We start from the raw sequence: 14,448 nt of genomic DNA on the forward strand, positions 1-14,448 counted from the left end.
ACAATCAAAATACAGTATGTATCCTAAAGATAACATTTTTTCCCCTGTTCCACCGAGGCAGTTCGAGTGCTGGTTCGGAGCCAGAGCCTAATTTAGAACCAGTTCTTTCTGTTCCGACCGCCAAAGCACCGGCTCTGAACCAGGAAAAGTGGTTCTTAAGTAGCACCAAAACGTTGCTGGTCTAGACTCAAGAACCGCTTACGTCAGGAGCTGGGGGCGGGGCTACTGTTAGCGCGTTTGATAATGTACCTTAAGTATACTAATGTTTAATACACTTTTACTTTATCGCGATATGATACATTATCAGCACACATGATAGTAGGTAGCTACACGCTAAGGCAAATTTTTTGTCTGTGTTAACGATAAAATAACATTATGTAATTTATCGATCACAACCTCCGTTTATACAGATTACATGGAGCCGCACGTACACGTTTTATTCGCCGCGTTTGGATGCTGATGTAGGTTCACAAAGCCATGAGCATTAACAGTAAAGCAACATCCGCCATTGTTGTCGTGTTTGTGTTTGCCGCTGCTGCGCTAACGTTGCTGTGTAACGTGACACGTATACAGTGACGTCACACTCGGCGGAGTGTTGATCGGTGGAAAGGCAAACTGGTTTTTAGAAGGTTCGCCAGTGGAACCAACTTTGAACCAGCACTAGCGCTAGCTCTGAACCAGCACCCGGTTCTTTTTGGTGGAAAAGAGGCATTTGTTAGCACTTAATTTATGACTGGCACTGATTTGAGTAGCTCTTTTCTGGTCCTCAAAATTTGTTCTATTACGTATACAACAGCTATCTGGCACTGCACAGACATGCCGGTGCATAAGATATGCACAAGATATGCAAAAAAAAAAATGCTACTTTTTTATTTCGTGTGTGTGTGTGTGTGTGTGTGTGTGTGTGTGTGTGTGTGTGTGTGTGTGTGTGTGTGTGTTTATTTATTTATTTTTTGCATTTGTTCTTTCCTGTTGTCATGAGGCAGACTTACATGGTTTGGATGATGCAAATGCAGGTCATGTTTATTAGTTAAAAAAAAAAAAAGAGTGAGGTAGTGCAAAAGCTAAACAGCCACAAAATGCAGGCACTGCCGTAAACAAAATCCATCACAAAATTACAAATGCTCAAAAGTATTGGAACACGATTTTAGTAAAAAAAAAGAAAAAAAAAAAAAAAAACAGCAGGCAAAAACACAAGTCAAACAGGTTAAGATCAAACAGGAACAGAGTGAAATGTTAATGTAGGAGTGCCGGTGGTTGCTGGGAGTTAAAGTTCATGGTGGCCATGTTTGTCAGCTCTGGTGAATGCTTTAAAGCAGGAGAGTCAAACTCAAATTCACTATCGGCCAAAATATAAAACTGAGATAAAGTCACGGGCCAAACTGAATATTTATTGAAAAATTAACTGCAATTAACTGATATGTAATGTTCAACCTTTTTCACCTGGAAACAAATTTTAGTTTGGAACAACTCCTGAGTTCTTTCCCGAGTCAATAACTCCTGAGCTTAACGCTGTTACTACACAAAACGCGGTTGTAGCTGCCTCTCTACATTACTACGATAGAAAAGAGGTGTTATTTGTGTAGTAACAGCGTTTAGCTCAGGAGTTATTGACTCGGGAAACTCCAACCTGTGAATATGTGGCCAACTTCCTGCTCCTTCAGTTCTCTCCAGCGCTGGAAAGCTGATCCTATATTAACACGTCCTACTTCTTGTCCTTATCGTAAGTCTTTCTTCTCTTTCTTTCTTTGTTTTTATCCTCCATGTCGATGTTAAAACCGCTTTCCGCTAATGACACACATGCGCACCGAACACTCTCTCCGCCACATATCGACAAGACACGCCCCTTTCTGCTCATTGGCTACACGTTTGTTTTGATTTTTGTTTTGATTTTCATTTATTATCAGCCCGACCCAGTTTTCTGAAGCATTTCTCAAAAATCGGAGATCCCGCCTTTAACGACTGTCAACAGAGAATGAGGGGTGCTTGCTGTTCGTGACTACGCGTCAATACAGTGACAAGGCATTCTGAGATTTGTAGTATTAGCGGAGCATGCGGCTAGCAAGCTGTAATGCACATTTGATATGATCTCGCGGGCCAAATATAATTACACCAGAGTTTGACACCCCTGCTTTAAAGGATAAAATGATCAGGCACTCATCTGAAACTCCACCTAGCATTTGTAACGCTTGTGCAGATACTGAATAGAGCTTACATCTGTAGTACTGTCTGAGGTCTGAATACTGATGTGAGCAATTTCCGTAATAAATCCACACTCCTCGCACTTAGCTCCTCTCCCTTAATGAACGTGTAATCACTTTAGACTCTGCCTCACTGTTAGTTATTGCTCTATGTAATAACATTTCTCTTTTGTTTCAAATCAACACTAAGCAGTTGACTAAGACCAAGTTGAATAAATTGAATGCTCACCCAACACGGTCGGTGCAGTTCAGGTACACAGAGCTGTGTAAAGCATGTGTGTGTGTAGATAATTAGCATGAAGGTACCAGTCAGAATGAACTATTCATTATTTATGTCAATAAAGATAAAAAAAAAAACAATATTAAAGACTACAGTAGTTCAATCATTAAAGACTAGTTTTTTTTTTACATCGCATATGTTGTGTAGTCACAAAGCAGATTGGCATCTTTAAAAAATATGCATAAGTTTCCGATTCTCCTGTAAATGTGATAAGGAACTGTGGCCCTGAAGGTCATTCTCGCTGGAGCTAATTACTCTGTAGCCATTAAGCAAGACCTCATGTTCAGTGCAGAAATAGGATTTTAATTGGCTTGACTTTAATTGTCAGACTTTAATATAGTCCAATCAAAAGACAGAAAGTAGTGGGTGAGCGGTCTTGATTCAGTGGAAGCTTATAGCCGTGGGGTGTTTCTCAGCACCACAGGGCAGATCGTCACCTTTGATAGAAGTTGTTCTTCATTTAACAGTGGAAAAGACTAATGCTGACTTTTCTGATTAAAATAAACAAACCATTCATTATCTACAAACTGCAAGTCATTAGCAAAGCTACAGCCAACAAACCTGACTGTATTCCCAGTCATCTGCAGCCACGTTCCCAATCATCCGTATTTCGAATGACACACATTCCCAGTCCCTATCGCTTACATTCCCAAACACAGATTTTCATAATAACATTTTCAATCATCCACAATCCCAAACACCCACATCCACATTATTAATCATCCATATTACTAATCGTCCACAAGCCCGATCATCCACATTGCCCGATCGTCCACAATCCCAATCATCCATATTTCTAACTATCCACAATCCTAATTATCCACATTCCTAATCATCCACATTCCTAATCATCCACATCTACAATCCAAATGATCCTCATTTCTAAACATTAATGTACCTCAATCCACATTCATGTTTTCAATCATCCACATTCCTATTCATCTAAGACCCTGTTCACACTGCAGGTAAAAGTGGCCCAAATCCGATTTTTTTGGGGTCAAGTGACCAGGTCAGATTTCTTCAGGAGTAGTGTGAACACTCAAATCTGAGTGTGTGGTCCCAAATCAGACCCAAATCTGATTTTTTCCAATGTGGCCGCAGTGTGAACAGCCAAGGCGGATTTGATGCGACTTTTAAGTCAATCTACATCGACATTCGTCACAATTATGCGCCGGGCGAAGACTTTTTTTGCTTAACACACATACACGTTACCAGTCACGTTTGTGTCACGTTTTCGTCGGCGAAAAAAAAAAAAAAAAAAAAGTTTTCGCCGGCGAAAACGTGAAACAAACGTGACTGGTAACGTGTATGTGTGTTAAGAGTGTTATATAAAGTGGTTACGTGAACCAGCTCATAATGTTTGCATTGAATACATCACATTACTTCCTCCATAACCTCGCCAACTTTTTAGCGCGACGGCGTGCTGCGTGTGACGTCATCGATATTGTTCGTTTGCGCATGCGGGTCAGTTCGAAATCGCAAACTGTTCACACTGGTATCTGATATAGGCCACATTTTAAAAGGTAATGTGAACAGCCAAACAAAAAAAAAAAATCTGATCTGAGCAAAATAACCGAATTGAGCATTAAGACTTGCAGTGTGAACGTGGTCTATTTCTTCTGATAAAGATCTGCGTTCCCAATAATCCACATCACCGACCGTCCACATCCCAAATCATTGTCTTCCTAATCATCCACATTCCTACAGTATGAAGTCATTCTGAATGAGATCGCCGGTACTGAGCCACCGTACAGTATATTTAAAAAAAATCACAGCTGAAATGGTGAAAAATACACAGATCTGTTGCAGTTCCAGGCTCTGTGGCACGATACTAATTCCTTCCACATTCACCAGCTGGTTTCATAACCTTTGTTTGCAAGTATCGTGCTCTAGGTCTTTTTTTTTAATTTTTATTTATATGTCATTCATTCCCTTATGAATTTCAATAAGGCTGCTTTGCTAACCGACAGCTGGACTGACTCATCGTCTGCAATCGTATCAGACTCCTCCGTATGACGATGAGCTCATGTCACACGCCACAGTCCTGTCACCCATCTCGCTTGTTTATAACCGGCATAAATGTGACACGTAGGAACATTAGGATACATAAATATCAGTTACTGATATACTAATCACTCTGTCCCGAGCCTTAAAATATCTAGATGGATGACTAAAAATCTGACAGGAGCTAGATATTTTATTTATTTGTGTTTATTTTTAACTAGCCAGTGTTGAGCTATTGAAGCGTTGCATAATACGGTTAGTGTAGGCAACTATTAACGTCGAGTAATACAATTATACCACAGGGTGCAGCATTTGTCCCTTTTTATGACTGAGTGATTATAGATGATATAATATCAGCTCAAGCACATTTCCATTAGTTGGTTGCGTTTTTAATGGAATTATTAATAGAGCTCTTCATAAATGCAGGAGAGAATTCCTCGGGTCAGGACACCGATTCGATTCGAACTTGAGCTTGATCTCATAGGAAATGTAAATTCATACAGACGAAGCTGTTATACAAGCTACGAACACTAACCTTTATAATCAGTAACGTTAACCCTGAGATTAAGCTCAATCATGCAAATTCTTACAAAATTACCGTGCAGTGTATGTAATGATACCGTGTTGATCATCCTACACCCGAAGGACACAATTTTTAGGCCTAAACAAGGTACCAACATGGTAACACAATGCCACTATCTGTTTCTGCATTCATAATTTAATCAAAGGAACAAAAGTTTACATTTTTTTTTAAATGTATTGTATTTTAGGGCAAGTCGTGGCCTAATGGTTAGAGAGTCTGACTCGTAATCCTAAGGTTGTGGGTTCGAGTCTTGGGCTGGCCACGACTGAGGTGCCCTTGAGCAAGTCACCGAACCCCCCCACCGTGTGTTCACGGTGTGTGTGTGGGTGCACTTTGGATGGGTCAAATGCAGAGAACAAATTCTGAGTATGGTTCGCCGTATGTCACGTCACTTTCACTTTTTTTTTGCATGTCTTTGGACCGGGGGAAGAAACCGGAGTACCAGGAGGTAGGTTGATTGGCATCTCTGGAAAATTGTCCGTAGTGTGTGAGTGAATGAGTGTGTGAGTGAATGAGAGTGTGTGTGTGTGTGTGCCCTGCGATGGGTTGGCACTCCGTTCAGGGTGTATCCTGCCTCGATGCCCGATGACGCCTGAGACAGTGACCCGAGGTAGTTCGGATAAGCGGTAGAAAATGAATGAATGAATGTATTTTTTTTGCTCGTTATAGCTTTATACTGAGATCAGGACGAAACTATTTTTTTTAAAAAAAAAAATCATATTAAAGCAGAGTATACACTGTGGGTTAAACTGGGAAGATCTAAAACACTATCCATCACCTACAGCACCTGACATTTTTATTCCGATGATTTTACACCAATTCACACCCTCACACTCGGGTATTACGGTTCTCCCTTTAGGTCACATAGTGTTAATCACACATTCAGGGTTGAAATTCTCACCATTCGGTATAGATCTCAGATGAGTGGTGGACATCTTCATGATTAGATAACAGACCTGGGAAAGAAAAAGTCCAGACCTGGGTAATATTTTAGTGGTTATTCATGGGAACACTGAAATCTGTGAGAAAAGCAAGAGGGGAAAAAGGGGGAAAGTGTGGGTTTATTGAAACCAGTTAGCTAGCTAATATTTAACTATTTGTTTATAATTATACGCTTAGTACACTTTTGGCAGAACTTGGTACTTGGTACTTTTGGCAGAACTTGGTAAAATTTCCATATTCAAAGTCAGGCCTGAGGTAACGAATACTTTGTCAGGGATCAGCGCAGATCCGGCAGGGATCAGCGCAGACTTATGACCATGTGCGTTTGTGTTTGTTTGTTTCACGTCATTGCCCCGTCTTCGTCTGCTCCTCCCGGTCATCACACCTGTTCCCCATTGTGTGTGATTGTCCCTTTCCCTTTATATGTGAGCCGCGTTGCCATAGGCGGCACGGCTTCATTGTATATAATATTGTTAGTTCCCTGTGTAGTGTGGTTTATGTTTGTCTTCCTCCTGTATTAAAAGCCTTGCATTTGAAGCTGTCCTGCATACGGGTCTGATCCCAAGCCACCTCCGTCCGGGTCCCGACAATACTGTTTGCTCGTCATCCTTCTTTATGTCTATAAATATATTAGCATTTTGGGCGGTCATAGGTTCAAACCCGAGGTCCACCAAGCTGCCACTGCTGGGGCCCTGAGCAAGGCCCTTAACCCTCAGTTGCTCAGTTGTAAGTCACTCTGGATAAGGGTGTCTGCTAAATGCTGTAAATGTAAATGTAAATGTCTATAATTACACGAATCAGGACGAAATTAAGTATCGAACAGAAGTCGGATGTGTTCCGTTAAGCACTAATGACTTCTATAAGTAACCAATAATACGATTCTAAAAAAAATATTTGTGCATTATTAAAGCAGTTTTGTCCTTTGAAATACTCATTTCACAGATGTGGTGCAAGATACAGTGTAATAATGAGTTTTTTGTTTAATCAGGAATGAGTTTAATGTTTAATGAGTGCTCTGAGTTTCCTGATGCTCAAGATGAGTGTCTCTGGAGGTTTCCACCGCTTACATGCTAAAATAAAGGTACTGTAAATTAGTTTGTAACAATTCAGACAGGCCGATCTTTTATTCCTGGACATCGAAAGTCACCAGTGATGTTTAAATATAATGAAGGACATACTGTATGGTAACAGTAATAGTAATGGTAGAGCAGTGGTGGCTTAAGTGGATAAGGCTCTGGGTGGAGGATTGGGGTTCAATCTCCAGCTCGGCCAAGCTGCCACTGTTGGATCCTTGAGCGAGGCACTTAACCCCTACTGATCCAGGGGTGCCGTAACATAGGGGGGTTTATACACCTGGTCACTTCCTGCGTTTTCTGTGATCCGATAGCTATCCGACGGTAAAAAGACCAGGTCTAAATGTCCTCCGAAACGTTTTCGAGACGGATATAAATCCGATCGTTCGAACCACTTCAGGAGGTGGTCTGGGACGCGTTTCAGATGAAACTGGACAGGTGTAAATGCATGTGGTTGTTCGAGCCACATACGTCAGCTCTATACTCCTCCCAAACGGAAGTATGTCACTCGCAGGTGACTCGCGAGTCGTGCATCGATCCAGAAACAAATGTTTTCCCACCAGCGCTGGCTCTGATCTTTCACCCAGGTTTCTCGTCGGGTCTTAAAACGCGCTGCTGCCGCCAGCAAAAATGCAGCAAACGGTAAATGCTATTTTTTGTAGCAACCGCATACACCAAAGCGTGTTCCGTTTCAATTGCCCCGGAAATGAGGTAAAATATATTTGCATTTTGGGCGGGAAAAAAAAGATCGGATCGATATCCGATTCGCCAAGACGCGTTTATGTGGCCTGATGTAAACGGAACAGTTTTAACAAATCAGATAGCTATCGGATCAGAGACAACACACGAAGTGACCGGGTGTAAAAAGGCCCATAGCTGCCCCTGTGCTCTGACACCAACCTCCTCAGTATTCCACTGTGTGGTAATGTATATCTGATGATAATAAATGCTTCTATGCCCCAATTCATCATCATCATCATCTAATGGCAGTGCGTTTCACTCAGAATATAGTGTTTTCCATGTGCACTGAAACTCCGTGCCATGAGAGAAATGATGATTTACTTGATTAAGTTAGAGCATTAGGAGAGGTTTGTATAAAATGATATTTTTCTCCAAATCAAGGCAGTTATGCACGGGTTTTGCCAACAGTGCACGTTTAATATGTGACCAAATGTAATTTGAGGATTGAAATAATGTCTTTCATCTGTAGAGCATGTGCAAAGCTTGCTCCAGGTTGTTGACTCATAAATGCAGAGCTTAATGTTTCCTCGCATCCTCCCACTGAGTGTTCTTCAGATGTGGGGAATGAGAAATAATGAAAGTTAAAATATACATGGAACGGGTTTAATAGGCCAGCTTTTTTTTTTTTTTTTTTTTTTTTAGCAAGTAATCGTTTTAATTGGATTTCAAGCAACTTGGCCACACTGGGTATCAAAGCAAGCCAAAGACATGCTGTTCTCTCACACACACACACACACACACACACACACACACACACACACACACACACACACACACACATATATATACTTCCTTATATATATATATGGATGTCAGCAGGTGATGTTCATTTGTTCACCAAGAATTCTTCAGGAACAGGCTGTAGGTTTTGTTACATGACAAAACCAGTCTAAAAAACAGATCAACAGCCAGTTGTAAGATCATTTATTTCCTTCCTTCCTTCCTTCCTTCCTTCCTTCCTTCCTTCCTTCCTTCCTTCCTTCCATCCTTCCTTCCACTCTTCCTTCCTTCCTTCCTTCCTTCCTTCCTTCCTTCCACCCTCCCTCCCTTCCTTCCTTCCTTCCTTCCCTCCTTCCTTCCTTCCTTCCTTCCTTCCTTCCACCCTTCCTTCCTTCCACTCTTCCTTCCACCCTCCCTCCCTTCCTTCCTTCCTTCCTTCCTTCCTTCCTTCCTTCCTTCCTTCCTTCCTTCCTTCCTTCCAGAATATTTTCAAATATGTTCTCATTGCCTTCTGTAGAATTAGTAGAATTATTTGGTTCCTTAAAAAATTAAAAAGACAAAATATTGGCAAAAGTATGTGGATTTCTGAGCTCCATTTGTGGTTCTTTCCCAAACTGTATGCACAAAGTTGTATGCACAAAATTGCCTAAGAAATCTCAGGGCCCAACAGAGGCAGCTTGGCAGTGCTGGGGCTTGAACCCTGGTCCTCTGAATTTAACAACACCGAGCCTTAACTGCTTGAACCATCAAATAAATAAAACTGCCAACCAAATAATGACAAACTGCTGTGGAAAAAAATAGAATAAAACACTTACAGATGTAAAAGTAACTTTTTAATTCCTTTAGTTTCTTTAAATAAAATGTATTTATTTATTTATTTATTATGGTGTAATGCTATATCTTCAGTAATGGCTATATTCATGGCAACATTAACATTATATAATGATATATAAAATATAAAATACTACTACTAATAATAATAACGACAATATCAATATTAATAACTGTGATATCGATTCAATCCATTAACAATCACTAAGATACTTTAAAAAACAGCATTTCACTAAATGTTGATTAAAAATATGTTAGTTACTATTGGTTAAATGCTATTTTTTGTTTTCTTTTAAATAAGTGTAACCTTAAAGGCAACCTCGATGTAAAGTGTCACTCAACTCAATGTTAAATAAAACTGAAATCTCTGAGAAAACGTATTCATTCACGTCGAGCGATCAAGAGAGTCATGTTCCGAAAATGACTTTTGACTACAAACTCTCTCGGCTCTTTTTACATCCGATACAGTTATACGTTACCAAACACACACACACACACACACACACACACACACACACACACACACACACACACACACACACACACACACACAAAACCTCAATGCTGAATCTCGATTTTTTTTTCTTTTCTTTTTTAAATCACTGCTTCTTTTACTATCGGTGCATCTAAATGCAACGGACAGATGGAAAGCACTGAAGCAGAATGGATAAAAGATTTATTAAATCTACACAGATTGGGAAAATAGAGCGCTTTCCTCACTGAACATTAATTTTCTATGTGAGTTTGAATGAAGAAATGAAACATTCGTGAAGTGAGGATACACAGAACGCTTTAATACTGTATACGGAAGCCTTTTTATTTTTTTTTGGCTTATTTTAGAGCACGGTGTGAATTTCTATGTACTGTATGTATAGAAAACTGATCCTGTTAATTAAGCGATGGATGAGGAGAAATAAATAGAACAAAGTGGGAACCAGGTGAAATAAATCTTAAAGGATAAAAAGCTCAACATTTGTCATGTACCGTACCGTACATGTGAAATAAAGTACCTCTGTGAGAGAAGACGTCTCATTTTGTAAATCCTCGGCTCGTTCTCCCTCACTTGTTCGGAGCGAGGCGCTAAGAAATGAGGAAGAGAAATAAAGAAAGGATATTTAAGAAAAAAAGGCAAAACTTAAGAAAAATATATTTTTTTGTGCCTAATACGCTTTAAGGAGAATTGTCTCAATTGAATTAGAAATTAAACACACACACACACACACACACACACACACACACACACACAAATGGAGAAAGAACTGAAAATCTAGTGTGTCTATCCATAAATGAATGACACTTGAATTAATGATTAATTACTGAATGAAGGAATTAATTAGCATTTCCACTTAGGAATAAATTAATTTTTATTAAATTTGTTTTGTCGCTATCGGCTTTCCTTCACACTCTGTAATCGCACGTAGAGAGCTTTCGGTCCCTGGTCGAGTCCTCTGGGATGTCATTAAGATCACATGCATAGTGCGAGTGAGGAACGGTTCCCTGCTGAGGATACTCAGGTCTGTGGAAAAAAAGAAAAGTAAAAAAAAAAAAAAAAAAAAAATCTGAATTCAATACACAACATGTCAATCAACCACTAACCATCATGGGTCCAACGAACAGTAAAGATTCTCCAGGAAATGTCCTTTTACTCCACAGGAGTCATGGATTTTTTCACAATGGTCCTGCTGGCTGCCTATAAAGGGTTTTTAAGGTTGGTTTAAATGATACAAATGATGCAACTGGGTTTTAATGATGAAACAAGTCTATAGATTTTACCCTGAATGCCAAAAACCCATAAAACATCGAGTGAACATCAGTTCTGTTTGCTGAAACTTCTTTTCTTGTTGTGGAAGTGTTGTGGAAGTCAGAAGAGAATGAACAAAGCTCAAATACTGTACACATCCTTTATAACTGTGTGGAGCAGAAAAGCATCTCGGAACACATATCTACTTCACACCCTTGAAGTAGATGTTCAACAACAGAAGAAGATCTCGTCGGGTTCTTCTGTCAGCCGAGGACAGGAACGTGGGGCAGCAGAAGATGTGCTCACCAAAACTGTAGAGCACATCTTCTTCTAATGCAGGATCTCACTCTGACTCATTTTCTACCGCTTATCCGAACTTCTCGGGTCACGTGGAGCCTGTGCCTATCTCAGGCGTCATCGGGAATCGAGGCAGGATACACCCTGGACGGAGTGCCAACCCATCACAGGACACACACACACACACTATTCACTCACACACTCACACACTACAGACAATTTCCCAGAGATGCCAATCAACCTACCATGCATGTCTTTGGACCGGGGGAGGAAACCGGAGTACCCGGAGGAAACCCCCGCGGCACGGGGAGAACATGCAAACTCCACACACACAAGGCGGAGGCGGGAATCGAACCCCCAACCCTGGAGGTGTGAGGCGAACGTGCTAACCACTAAGCCACCGTACCCCCCTCTAATGCAGGATGTTGGAATTTTATTCGCAGACAATTTCAATTGCAATAGCAGACAATTTATTGTACAAAGTGTAAAGAGACAAGCAAAACTGTGAATTAACATGAACTATAAAACAAAGCAAAAACAATAATGGCAGAAAAAAATTAACAGACAGTCACTTTAATGGTGGCAGATTTCTCTTTATCTATTATAAAAGCTTGTCTCGGTGTGATCAGATTCCCTGTCTAATTCCACTTACGGGACTGATAAGGTGTTTTAATACACATGCAGACAACCCCCTTCAGACCGGTGGGTTAATTATCCAGGGCAGCTCTTAATAAACCAACTCATTACATCAATTAGCTGCCACTGTACAGGCCACTTCACGTAAATGATGGAGGCTGTGTCATCGATTTCCTCCTGCTCGGTCCCTATTTTATAATAAGGTCGGCTGGAAAATACAGCGAGGTCAGGATGTTTTTGTGGGAAATTAAATGAGCTTTTAATTAGATACTGTATTTGCACATTGATTCAGATAAAGCTTGCAACAAAATAGAATTCTGTTCTTCATTTAATGGTCATTTACAGTAAATCAACAAAATAAGACAAATATGGTCATATTTTGATTTATACTGTATGTCATTTGGAGGATAGATTTAGTGTAGAAAACTAAACTTGTTCAAGCTTTCATCACCAGCAGGGTGGATTATTGCAATGGGCTCCTTACTGGGATCCCCAAAAAAAGGCTGCTGCCAGAATTCTGACCAGAACCAAAAAATCAGAGCACATCACTCCAGTCCTCAGGTCCTTACGCCGGCTTCCAGTTACATTTAGAATAGATTTTAAAGTATTGTTACTCGTTTATAAATCACTTCATGGCTTAGGACCGAAATACATGACAGATATGCTAATTGAATACAAACCAAGCAGACGACTCAGATCATTAGGATCAGGTCAGTTAGAGATACCAAGGGTTCACTCGAAACAAGGTGCGTCAGCGTTTAGTTATTACGCCACCTAGAGCTGGAATCAGCTTCCAGAAGAGATCAGATGTGCTTCAACAGTAGACGCTTTTAAATCAAGATTAAAAACACATCTGTTTAACTCTGCATTTACTGAATGAGCGCCGTGCTGCTTCACACTGACTGTGCTTTTTATCCAAATCACTTTTACTCCTGTTTTATTCTTTTTAACATATTTTAAACTGTTTTTTATAATTAAAATCACATTTATTTTCTTTAATTGTTATTTGTTTTTGTTATGATTTTATCGTGTGTTTCTTATTTTTCATATATATATATATATATTTTTTCTCTTTTATAAACTGTTTTCTAATTTCTATGTAAAGCACTTTGAATGAACTCTGTGTATGAAATGTGCTATACATATAAACTTGCCTTGCCTTGCCTTGCCTTGCCTTGCCTTGCCTTGCCTTGCCTTGCCTTGCCTTGCCTTGCCTTGCCTTGCCTAGATGTAGTTGATAAAGCGAACAGGTTTAAAACTTAACCTCCATCCTGTATGGGATGCCGATCCCTCGAAGGACACCGTTTACACCGTTTACGATCAATTTAGCATGGTTGCGTGTTTTTTTTACACCAAAGCGTGTTCCATTTCAATTACCCCGGAAATGAGGTAAAATATATTTGCATTTTGGGTGGGAGTAGAAAGATCGGATTGATATCCGATTCGCCGAGACGCGTTTATGTGGCCTGATGTAAATGGAACGGTTTTAACAAATCACATAGATATCGGGTCAGAGACAACACACGAAGTGACCGGGTGTAAAAAGGCCCTCTGTGAAATGAAGTTCAGAAGGCAGGAAAAACAGCAAAAAATCTAAACAGAAAAAACCCAATACCTGAAAATGTTGACCTTTTCCAGTTGGTGGAAACTTCCATTAAAGACTTTCTCTTATATCTGTCACCACCTAACACCTTTATTTACCTTACTGTAGAGTATAAGTGTATGGATAAGTATCAATGTACTGTAACACAGTGGTCCCTGACCTTTTTTTCGCCACGGACCGGTCAATGTTTGATCATTTTACCGCGGCCCGCTGGAGTTGGGGGGGTGGCGGCGACTATACAATTAAATCAAAAGGAATAATTTTGATTTAATTGTATTTAATCATGCCTTTTTAACTCACTACAACGCTAAATCAATGAGAACCCTGAGCTTGTTTCTTTGCAACGAGACGATTCCATCTGGGGTAATAGGAGACAATGACACCCGAAGTGTGTCGCTTATGTCCAGTTTAATCCGTTGTTTTGTTTCGGTTGCCGTCACTGCAGAAATCCCCGCTTCACACAGATAGCATGTCGGAAATGGCGATAGGGATGTAAGTGCTGTGGTGACAATCTCAGGGTATTCCGCCATGACTTTAATCCAGAACACCGGCAGAGTTTCTAACTTTCTAACGACGTCTGTTTCGTGCTCATTTTTGCTAATTTGTGGGTTAAATTTGAGCAAACACAATATACACGTACACCAAGCACTGTTAAACATGACAAAGTACCGGTGAACAGAGATAAGAGCGATACACACCTTCTCTCCACCAAAGCTACAACACCACTGCCGCATGCAGCCGCTCAGCTCCAGACGTCACCTAAACCCGGCCCGATATCACGATATTTTGCGCATGC

The sequence above is a fragment of the Tachysurus fulvidraco genome, chromosome 9 (assembly GCF_022655615.1).
Source record: "Tachysurus fulvidraco isolate hzauxx_2018 chromosome 9, HZAU_PFXX_2.0, whole genome shotgun sequence".
Lineage (NCBI taxonomy): Eukaryota > Metazoa > Chordata > Actinopteri > Siluriformes > Bagridae > Tachysurus > Tachysurus fulvidraco.